The sequence below is a fragment of the Phocoena phocoena genome, chromosome 6 (genome assembly GCF_963924675.1).
Source record: "Phocoena phocoena chromosome 6, mPhoPho1.1, whole genome shotgun sequence".
Classification (NCBI taxonomy): domain Eukaryota; kingdom Metazoa; phylum Chordata; class Mammalia; order Artiodactyla; family Phocoenidae; genus Phocoena; species Phocoena phocoena.
Genome location: NC_089224.1, coordinates 112,988,355 through 112,998,147, shown reverse-complemented (window position 1 = coordinate 112,998,147; position 9,793 = coordinate 112,988,355).

Genomic DNA, 9,793 nt, shown 5'->3' with positions numbered 1-9,793 from the left:
GAAGATATGGAGGTGAAAATATGCACAACAATAGCCCAAAGATAGAAACAAACCAACTGTCTGTCAATAGATGAATGGATTAAAAAATGTGGTCTAGACATGGAATGGAATCTATTCATCCATAAAAGGGAATGGAGTACTGACACATGCTACTGTGGATGAACCTTGAAGACATTATGCTACTAATCCAGACTAGAAGGGAAAAAGAATTCATGATTCCACTGGTCTGAAGTACCTAAACGGGCAAATTCAGAGAGACAAAAAGTAGAATAGAGATTCTCAGCGGCTGGGATGGAGGAGGTGGGAATAGGAGGTTTATATTTGGTAGGTACAGAGTTTATGCTTAGGACGTTTAGGACGATGAAAAAGTTCTGGAAATGGATAGTGGTGATAGTTGCAACAACGTGCGGGAGGTACTTAATGCCACTGAATTATACAGTTGACCCACGAACAACATGGGTTTGGACCGCGTGGCTCCACTTATCTGTGGGTGGATCCACAGTCAGCTGAATCCACAGGTGCAGAACTACAGATACAAAGGAACTGTGTGTACGGAGGAGCCATGTCCAAGGAGGGCTGATTAAAAGTTCCAGGTGGATTTTCAGCGACATGGATGGTTGGCACCCTTAACCCCCGAGTCGTTCAAGGGTCAACTGTATTCTTTGGTAAATTTTAGGTTCTGCGTATTTTATCGCAATAAAAACTGTTGGCAAAAAGCCCGCAGTGAGAATTCACTGCACATCTATTAGAACGGGGAAAAACCTGATCATACCGAGTGCTGGTGAGGCCGCTGAACAACGAGAGCTCTTACACACTGCTGGTGGGAAAGCAAAACGGTCCAGTCACTCTGGAAAACAGCTTTGCAGTTTCTTAAAAGTTAAACACGTACTTACCCAAAAGATCCAGCAATCCCACCCCTGTGTATTGACTCAAAAGAAATGAAAATTTGTGTTCACGCTAAAACCTCTTCATGGGGCTTCCCTGGTGGCGCAGTGGTTAAGAATCCGCCTGCCAATGCAGGGGACCCGGGTTCAAGCCCTGGTCCGGGAAGATCCCACATGCCGCGGAGCAACTAAGCCCGTGTGCCACAACTACTGAGCCTGCGCTCTAGAGCCCTCGGGCCACAACTACTGAGCCCGCGCGACACAACTACCGAAGCCCGCGTGCCTAGAGCCCGTGCTCCGCAACGAGAAGCCACCGCAATGAGAAGTCCACGCGCCGCAACAAAGAGTAGCCCCCGCTCGCCGCAACTAGAGAAAGCCCACGCACAGCAGCAAAGACCCAACGCAGCCAAAAATAAATAAACAAAACAAAAAAACCTCTGCATGAATGCTTATAGCAGCTCTATTCATGATCACCCCAAGCTCGAAACAACCTACTTGCCCTTCAGTGAGTAAATGGTTAAACAAACAGCAGTCCATCCATGCAATGGAATATTTCTCAGCAATGAAAAAGAACAGACTTGATACAGCAACAGCGTGGATGGCTCCCAGAGGCAGTACGCCGGGTGAAAGAAGCCAGTGTCAAAGGTTACCTACTGTCTAATTCCGTTTGTATGTCATCCTGGAAAAGACAGGACTGTAGGATGTAGGACACATCTGTGATGGCCAGGGGTTAGGGATGGGGGGGATTTGACTGCAAAGGGCAGCAGGAGGAATTTGAGCGTTTGGTATTCGACAGTCCTGATTATGGCGGTGGTGGCACAAATGTACATGTGTGTGCAACTCATGGAACTGGAGAGCACCCCTCCCATTTCAATTTTACAATATATCAATTTAAAAAGCAGTAAAAGACTTGTAAACAGCTGGACCTTCAGAGTGCCCACTGGGGTCTAGACCCTGCACCGCATTCCACGTTATTACGTGAGAACCCTTCACACACCCCACCAGTTGGGCTTAGCGTTCCCATTTTACAGATGAGGAAACTGAGGTGTAGGGAGCGGCCTGGGTGTGTCTGACTGCAGAACTCACGCTGGTAGCGACCAGGCAGTTGAGAGCCTTGTAAAAGTCAAGTCCGTGTTCAGGCTGTGGGGGCAGCAGGCCTGCTTCATGGAGCCTTCAAGGAGACTGAGAAGAGGCCCATGGCTTCCTCGGGGATAAACCAGGACTCTGGCACTGGACAGACCACCCAATGGGAGGGGGACAGAGGCCGAGAGCCAAAGCGGATCACCCGGGCCGGCTGGCTGGGCGAGCACCACAGGATGGCTGGAGATGTCTGGACACCATGCCAGGCAGGCCGAGGCAGCTGTGGTCACACCACGGCCGCTTCGAAGCTTCCGTCGGCCAGCACAGGCCCTGCCAAAGGAGCAGCCCTGGGCCAGGACACTCCCCACCCCTGAAAGCATAGCTGAAGAGGGGGTACTGGCCAAAAGTGGCCTCCCCCAGGCTTGCCATTGGGAACGGGATCAGGAGAGACTGAGGCCCTTAGAAGGAAGAGCTGAGGCTGAATGGGGTCGGGGTTGGGGGAGAGGGCCGCGGGGGGTGGGGGTGGGGCAGCGTCAGAGGGAGCAGAGGCTGGGGAAGCAGGGGGGACGGCAGGCCTGACCGAGGTCTCAGCCACAGGGACAGATGGCGGGGGCAGACTCGTCCGAGGAACGGGTACGTCGGGGCTGGCCCCAGAACAGTGTTCCTCCGAGCGTGGCCAGGATGCTGCAGGGGGCCAGCTGGAGCTGCAGTCACCTGGGCTCCCACCAGGCACAGGGGGGGGTCCCAAGTCTGAGAGGCTCTAGGCCCAGTGAGGCGCCCAGAAGCCAAGGTCCCCTGCAGCCTCGCTACCTGTGGCAGCTCTCAGAGGGGCTTCCCCTGCTGCCCTCCCTTGCACCCACCAGAGGTAGCCTGGGGCACTGGGGGGGGGGTGTGCTCTGCACTCAGGGCCCCGAGCGCAGCAGACAGCAACCCTAGCCCTCCTAAGACTGAAACCCAGCCACGTTGGCCTCCTTGCCTCGGACTCACTGCAGGCTGCGCCATCCAGGCCCAGGCCCACCTCCCTCTCCCAGCATTTCCTAACGAGGGTCGGGCTCCCTGCGCAGCTAGGAGCTGGGCCGAACGCCTTGGGCTCACAAGGGCTTTGCTCTGGCAGCAGCCCTACAAGGCAAGTCCGCCCTCACATCACCCGCATTTTCAGGGGAGGAGGCAGAACCCATGGAATGAGTGTCCAGGCCACTCTGGGTGACCCAGCCAGTCTCTGGGTGCCACGGTCTAAGCCCAGAGCCCAGAGCCTCATCCCCGTTCCTACTGCTGTCCCAGGAGGGTTGGTTTCTTCCATCCTTGTGTCTTCCGGACCCTCTGCAAACTCGGGGCAAATCCCCGGGTGTGGGGAGCTGCAGGCTCGCCGCCCTGCCAGGCCTCATCCTCGAGCTGAGCTTTTCCCGTCCCCCGGTCTACGTCCTGAAGCCCCGCTGTCCGCAGCTTGCTGGCTGGGCCCTGCCTGCTCCAGCCTCACGCCTTCACTCCTCCACCCCGCTGGCCTTTATGTGGCCTGTTCTCCCCTCCCCGACCGCCCTCCCCCACCGGCCTGCACCCTGATTGTGGGCCAGCCCCTGTGCTTTGGGTGCCTCTGGTCAAACACCATCTGGGAAGGCCTCCTAGACTTTCCACCAACCCGCTAGAAGCCTATTCTAGAACCTGGCACCACGTTCTGGGACCACTGGCTTGTGGGTCTGGCTCCCTTTAGACAGAGAGCTCCCCTGGGCAGGGGCCCTGTGGGCCCAGCTTCACATCCACGGCCCCTGGCAGCAAGGGGTACGCGGGCCCATTCTGGGGGTGCTGGTGGGTGGGTGAGAGGGGGCCGGGGAATGGGCTGGATGGAGGGAGAAATGTTTGCAATGGCCTACCTAAATCATGTCATTCTCCTACTGTGGAAATGAAGGAAAACCGAGACCCATTATTATTCCCTTTAATCACAACGAACATCCGATTGGAAGAATCTCGGGGCGGGGCATAAAAGGAAAACTGAAGGGTGCCCCCTCCCATCCTTCCTAGTCCCCTCCCCCGGGCACCTATGACAGGGATGAACCCTCCAGAGACTGTGCCCGCAGATTCTCACTTTCTCCCTACACACAGCTTTATTTTACAATTGTATTGTCCTCTGCACAGCCTCTTTCTCCATGTGCCACGGCGGCTGTCCCTCCACTCACAACGCCCCCAGCTACCTCATTCTTCGGGAGGCTGCAGAATGTTCCAGTATCCAATGTACCATGATGGATTCACCTCTTCCCCTAGGGATGGACATTTACGTTGTCTCCAATTATTTCGTCCTTATAAATAATGTTGCTGTGGGACCTCCCTGGTGGTCCAGTGGTTAGGACACCGTGCTTGCACTGCCGGGGCCCGGGTTTGCTCCCTGGTCGGGGAACTAAGATCCCGCAGGCCTTGTGGAGCGCCCAAAAAAAAAAAAAAAAAAAAAAAAAAATTGTCGCCGTGAACTTCCTTGGGCAGCCTGCAACCTTCTGCAGCTGTGTCCGAGGGAAAGATTCCCCGAAGGGAACGGCGGCAGGGTCTGTGTGTTCTAAATGGCACTGAGGTCCATCTTTCATTTGGGTTTTAGGGACTACTGTTTCTGTTATTTAAATGGCATTCCTACCTTTGTAGTCCCTCCTCTTTGGTCCCCGGACAGCGTTAACATGAATTGATGTCTGGGATTAGAGCTATAGCCAGAACACCCACGCCCCACTTCCTCTGCCCCAGACTGCGCCAGTCGGCCCCAATTTCGAGTTTGCTCCAACTTCCCAAAGCGGGCCCACAGTGGGGAACGCCTGTCCCATTTGCTGGGAGCTGGAAGCTGGGTGGAGTGGGGTGCCCCTCCCTGCCGCCAGTTCCATCCCCCAAGGTCAGGCTCACACAGGAAGACAGCTGCGAGGAAGCCCTGGCTGCTGGCCAGCCTTGGAGAAGCCTTGTCCAGGGTGCCTGCAAATGCGAGGCCCTGAGCTGTTTGCAGGGGGATTTAAAGGCCCCGAGGATGATGGAGGCAAGTGGGGACGCAGATGCTGGGGGCACCGAGGCTCCTCGGGGGGAACCGGGGCTGGAGGGAGCGTGCCGGCAGCTGCAGCCGGAGCGCCTGGGCACAGACTTCGGCCCCTGGCGTTTCCCCTGTGTCAGCTTTTCTATTTTAGGCTGGTTGCTCCTCGTCAGGGAATTCTCAGCGAGCCGTGGGAAACCCAGAAAGGCGGGCGATGGGTCTGCGCGGCTCCCGCGCGCCCTTCCGCGGCCCTGGGGTGCCCTCCAGCACCCGGGCGAGGGGCGCACCCGGGTTGGCAGGCTCGCTCGCCCACACGAAGGTCACCCTTTCCCTGGCCTCACCCTTTCCCTGGGTTACGTGTCCCGTCGAGAATGTTCCCAACTTGCGACCCAGTCGGGCTCCTGGATCTTATCCCACAGAAACAATTTGCAGACGTGAAACCCTGGCAACGGCCCAAGCGCGCAGCCCGGGGCTCACCGCGGCCGTGGGAAGGGGGTGGAGAGCGCTGAGCGGGGTGACGTGGGAAAAGCCCGCGACAGGCGCTGAGCAGGAAGGGTGACTGCAGGACGGCTGTGATTACAGTTACGTGGAAACCGTATCTGCGCACGGAAAACGGCGGGCGGCTGGTGGCACGCGCGGGAGACTCAAGGCCGAGGGTGGGGTCAAGCCCCAGCTCTGCCATTCGCTGTGGCCTTGGGACCCTCTGCGCCTCCATTTTCCTTCTCTGTGAACCTCAGAATAGCTTACCACCACGTTTGGGGTTTAAGGGGACCGTGTTTATAATCCTCAGGCCAGGAGGACTCAGAAAGGCACACATTAGGGGCTCAGGAAGGGCAGCTGCCGTGGGTTTTATAACAGGGACAAATGGAAATAGTTTGACAGGACCGGGGAAACACCTGTGGGAGACCAGCAGCCAACTTCACGTCGCTTAAAAAGGGCCCCCATAAGCCACTGCTGCACAAGCCACACCGGTCCCCCCTCCCCCCACCCCCGCCAACCCGAAAAAAACCTCTAAAGCCTTTGAAAACTATCGCCTGGCTTTTTGGGGGTCTCTGATTCCCACCTTGCCTGTCACAGGAGCTGTTTCTTTTCTCGCTGCTGGGACCCTCTCTAACCAGGGGGAGTTCACCCAGGCCGAGGCGGGGAGGGGCATTTGCAGACCATTTGCAGACCGGAACAGGTGGGGCCTGGCTTTGGAAGTGGGAGCCGCGTTCCGCGGATTCCTGCCGGGCGCTCCGCCCAGCCTGGCTGCGGGCCAGGCCGGTGCCCGCAGCGCCCAGCTCCACCTGGAGAGGGCCCACCCGGAGGCATCGAGGCCTGGAGCCAGCAGGAGGCTCGAGGCTGAGAGGTTTCGTGGTGGGGACTTTCCAACAAGTGAGGGTAGGTTTAAATCCAACTGCAAGTGAAATCGAACATTCCAGGATTCATTCATCTGGAGGGTCTATCCCCTACTGTGTCCCCTCCCAGCAGGCATCTCAGCCCAGAAGGGCCACCCCTGCTCCTATGAGCCCACAGGAGTGAAGGAAGTGGGGAGGTGGCTTCAGGTGACTGTCCCCGCTTCCTTGAGACAGAGGGGCTGCCGGGGATGAGAGCTGTCAGTTCTGAAACAGGACAGTGCCAGGCAAACTGGATGGTCAGTCTCCCTGGGGAGAGCAACCTACAGGGCTGACCTCCGGGAGGGTGGCACCAGGAGGGGAGGCCATGCAGGGGTGCTTCCTAGCCAGTGGGAGGGGGAAGGGAGACAAGGAAAGATACGTGGGGCTGGGGGCTACACTGGGCAAAGGCCATGGAAGGAGGGAAGCTGACACCAGGAGAAATCTTGTCAATGTCAGAAGCTGGTATTCTTGCTGTCTAATCTGCTCTTTCTGTACCCAGGAAGGTGAGGCCAGGGGAGGAAGAGAAGGATGGTGGCACAGTTAGGACTAGAAGTGGCTTTCTGGGCACCAGGATTGAGAGCTGCGGGCCGCTGGGCCCCAGGGGTCGAGGGGCAACTGCCTGTCCTGATGGACTGGTGGGAGGTGTGGGGAAAGGGAGGGCAGAGATCAGGGAGGGAAAAGGGGGACAGAGTCTCGCAAACCAGCCGCCCTGGCGTAGTTACCAGGGGAAAAGGAGTTTTAACACAAAACCCCACTGACCTTGGCTGGCAGGAGCCTTGGGGTCTCCGGGCAGCGTCAGCAGCTCCCTGGAATGTGGCCCAGCAGAGGTGGCCCGTCCAGTCAGGAAATCTGGTGGGCAGTGCCTGCAAGCCCTGGGTCCTGGGCGTCTTCCACGACCCTCCCTTATCAACTGCCATGGAATCCAGAGCTCTGGGCCTGGCCAGTAAAGGGCCAGTTTGCCCACCCAGCGTCCTGCCCACTGTGGGGAGCATCACAGCCTTCCTGCCACGTCTGCCGCGTCATCTGTTCCTCTGTCACCTCCTGGCAAGCCCCGATCGAGTGCTGTCCCTGATGAAATATTTATCACTAGGTGACAAAATATGGCTTTTCAAAAGCTTCAAGTCCTATAAGAAGGCGATGTTCTCCATTTCAGCTCCGCCACTTCCGCAGACCCTTGCTGACGGCTCCCGTTGACATAGGTTGCTCCTTTGCTATTCATCCATCCATCCATCCACCCAACCATCCACCATGCAGGCATCTATCCATCCACCTGTCCATGTATCCATCCACCCACCATCCATCCATCCACCCGTCCATCCGATAAGCACCGCTGGGTGTGTACTGTGTAGTATGGTGGTTGCCAGTGCAGCCTCTGCCTTGCCAGCCCCGAATTCCATGGCTGCGCCTACTGCCTATGGGTCCTTGAGAAGCTTCTCAACGTCTCTTATTCTCAACCTCAGTTTCCTCACTGTGAAAAGGAATAAAGGCACTTACTTCACAGGCTTGCTGTGAAGGCGCAGGTGCGGGCAGGTAACACATGTAACGAACTTACGAAAGAAGAAAGCGCGCAGGTGCGCAGAGTGCTGTGATGAGGACCCCGACGCAGCTCAGCCAGGAGACGCTGAACAAGGAATTATGATGAAAGAAGAGTGCTTCTGCTGAGGAGGAGCTGGGAGCCGTGAAAATGTAGCCAGGAAGACTCACCAGGTTGGGGGCTCGGGGGAGGAAGCCCAAGTGGATGGACGTTGGCTGTCGGTGGGAAGGGTGCCCTGAGAGCAGGAGAGCCTGGTGGAGGGAGCTGGGTGAGTCGGGAGGGTGCCCAGACGTGCTCCGGTTGTCTGGTTGATGGGACAGCCTGGAGATGTGTTGTATTTATAGAAATCGTTCACGGAAACGGGTTCCTTTGCCAATTAGCTGCCGCTGGCCAAAGCACAGTGATAAATGTTCTAAAAAACACATCTCCAAAATGTTTTCTCCTTCTCTAGTTTTTATTCTCCCTTCCATTTCCACTTGCGATTTTTCTGAGCCTGACCGCATTTGGGGAGGGTTATAAAAGGATTTAAAACTTAAGACAATGAACAAATCACCTGCTTTTGTTAAACTGCTTTACTTGCTATGTTATTTGGTTTCAGGATTTTAGCTATGACCGCAAAAACACTCAACAGATTTAGAAGATTTTCTCATTTTAACCGGAAGGCTGTATCTCCTGGGGGCGGGGGGGAAGGCAAGACCGATTTACCTGGGAGCCTGGTTTGAGTCGAGTTCCAGGGTCAGGAAGTACTTCTGATTTGGGGCTGGGATCCGGGGTGCACAGTCTGGGGGTGGCATTAGGCTACAGGGGGAGGCCAGTCTGGTAAACCCCGTCAGCAGAGACTGGGTTTGGACCCGAGGGCAATGGGAAGCCGGCTCTGAGTCGTAAACTGGGGAGTGACAGATCAGACCTGGGGTTTTATAAGTTCTTCTGACAGTGCTTCGGAGAGGTTTGGAAGAGGCCAGCTGGGAGGTGGGACTGGGGTAGGGACGGAGGGAGGGAAGAGAATGGCTATAAGAGCTGTCTGAGAGGTGAGGGAGGGGTCTACGTAATGGGCTTTGTTTCCAGCCCAGGCAGCCTGGTGGATGCAGATACCCTTTTTCATCCGGAGCTGATTTTGTTACCTTTTGTAGTCAAGGCCTCATGCTCCAGGGCACCTGGCCTAAGATGACTAGGGCTGCAGGGCACAGAGATCCACATCCGGCCAGGTGGGGCCAAACTGGGAGTTTGCTTCCTTACACCACCACCACCGTCCCCCCCCCCCCCCCCCCCCCCCCCCCCCCCCCCCCCCGCCTCCACCGCATCCTTCTTGGGAGGGGCACTCCAGCCGGCTTGTCAATCGTGGCTCCTGTATCTATGACAACCACACAACTCATTTTCCCTGGTCATTTCCATTTAAGATGCTCTGGCCTTTTGTTTGCACGGGTTCCTGTGTCATATCTGGTGTTCCCATTTTTAGTTGGGAAATAAGAGACTGCATGTTGTTCTACCCACGGGCCTGAATGGGGCTGCGGAGAACATCCACGACTCTAAGACCTATGTGGGTAGCAGAAGTAGGGCAGTGGGGTGAGAATGCGCAGGCTTTGGGGTCAGAACGCCGGCTCCGGGTTCTCCTTGTGCCCCTGAGCCCTCCTCTCCGGGCCTTCCCTTCCCCACTTGTAACTGGAGGTGGTAATACCTGTCTGGGCCATCACCCTGCAGACAGCAGAGCAGCCCGCACGCAGTGACTGTTCGCACCTCCGCGCTGGGGGCTCAGGAGGGAGCAGGTGCGCCCCGCGGGCTCTCCGCACGGAGGGATCGGGAAGACCCGGATAACCCGGCCGCCGGCCTTGCGGGAGAGCTGGTGGGCGCAGTGCGGGGGACGCAGCTCCCAGAGACCGGGTCCTGAACCTTCTGGAGCTCAGGTTCTTCGTTTTAAACTTGGAAGGTA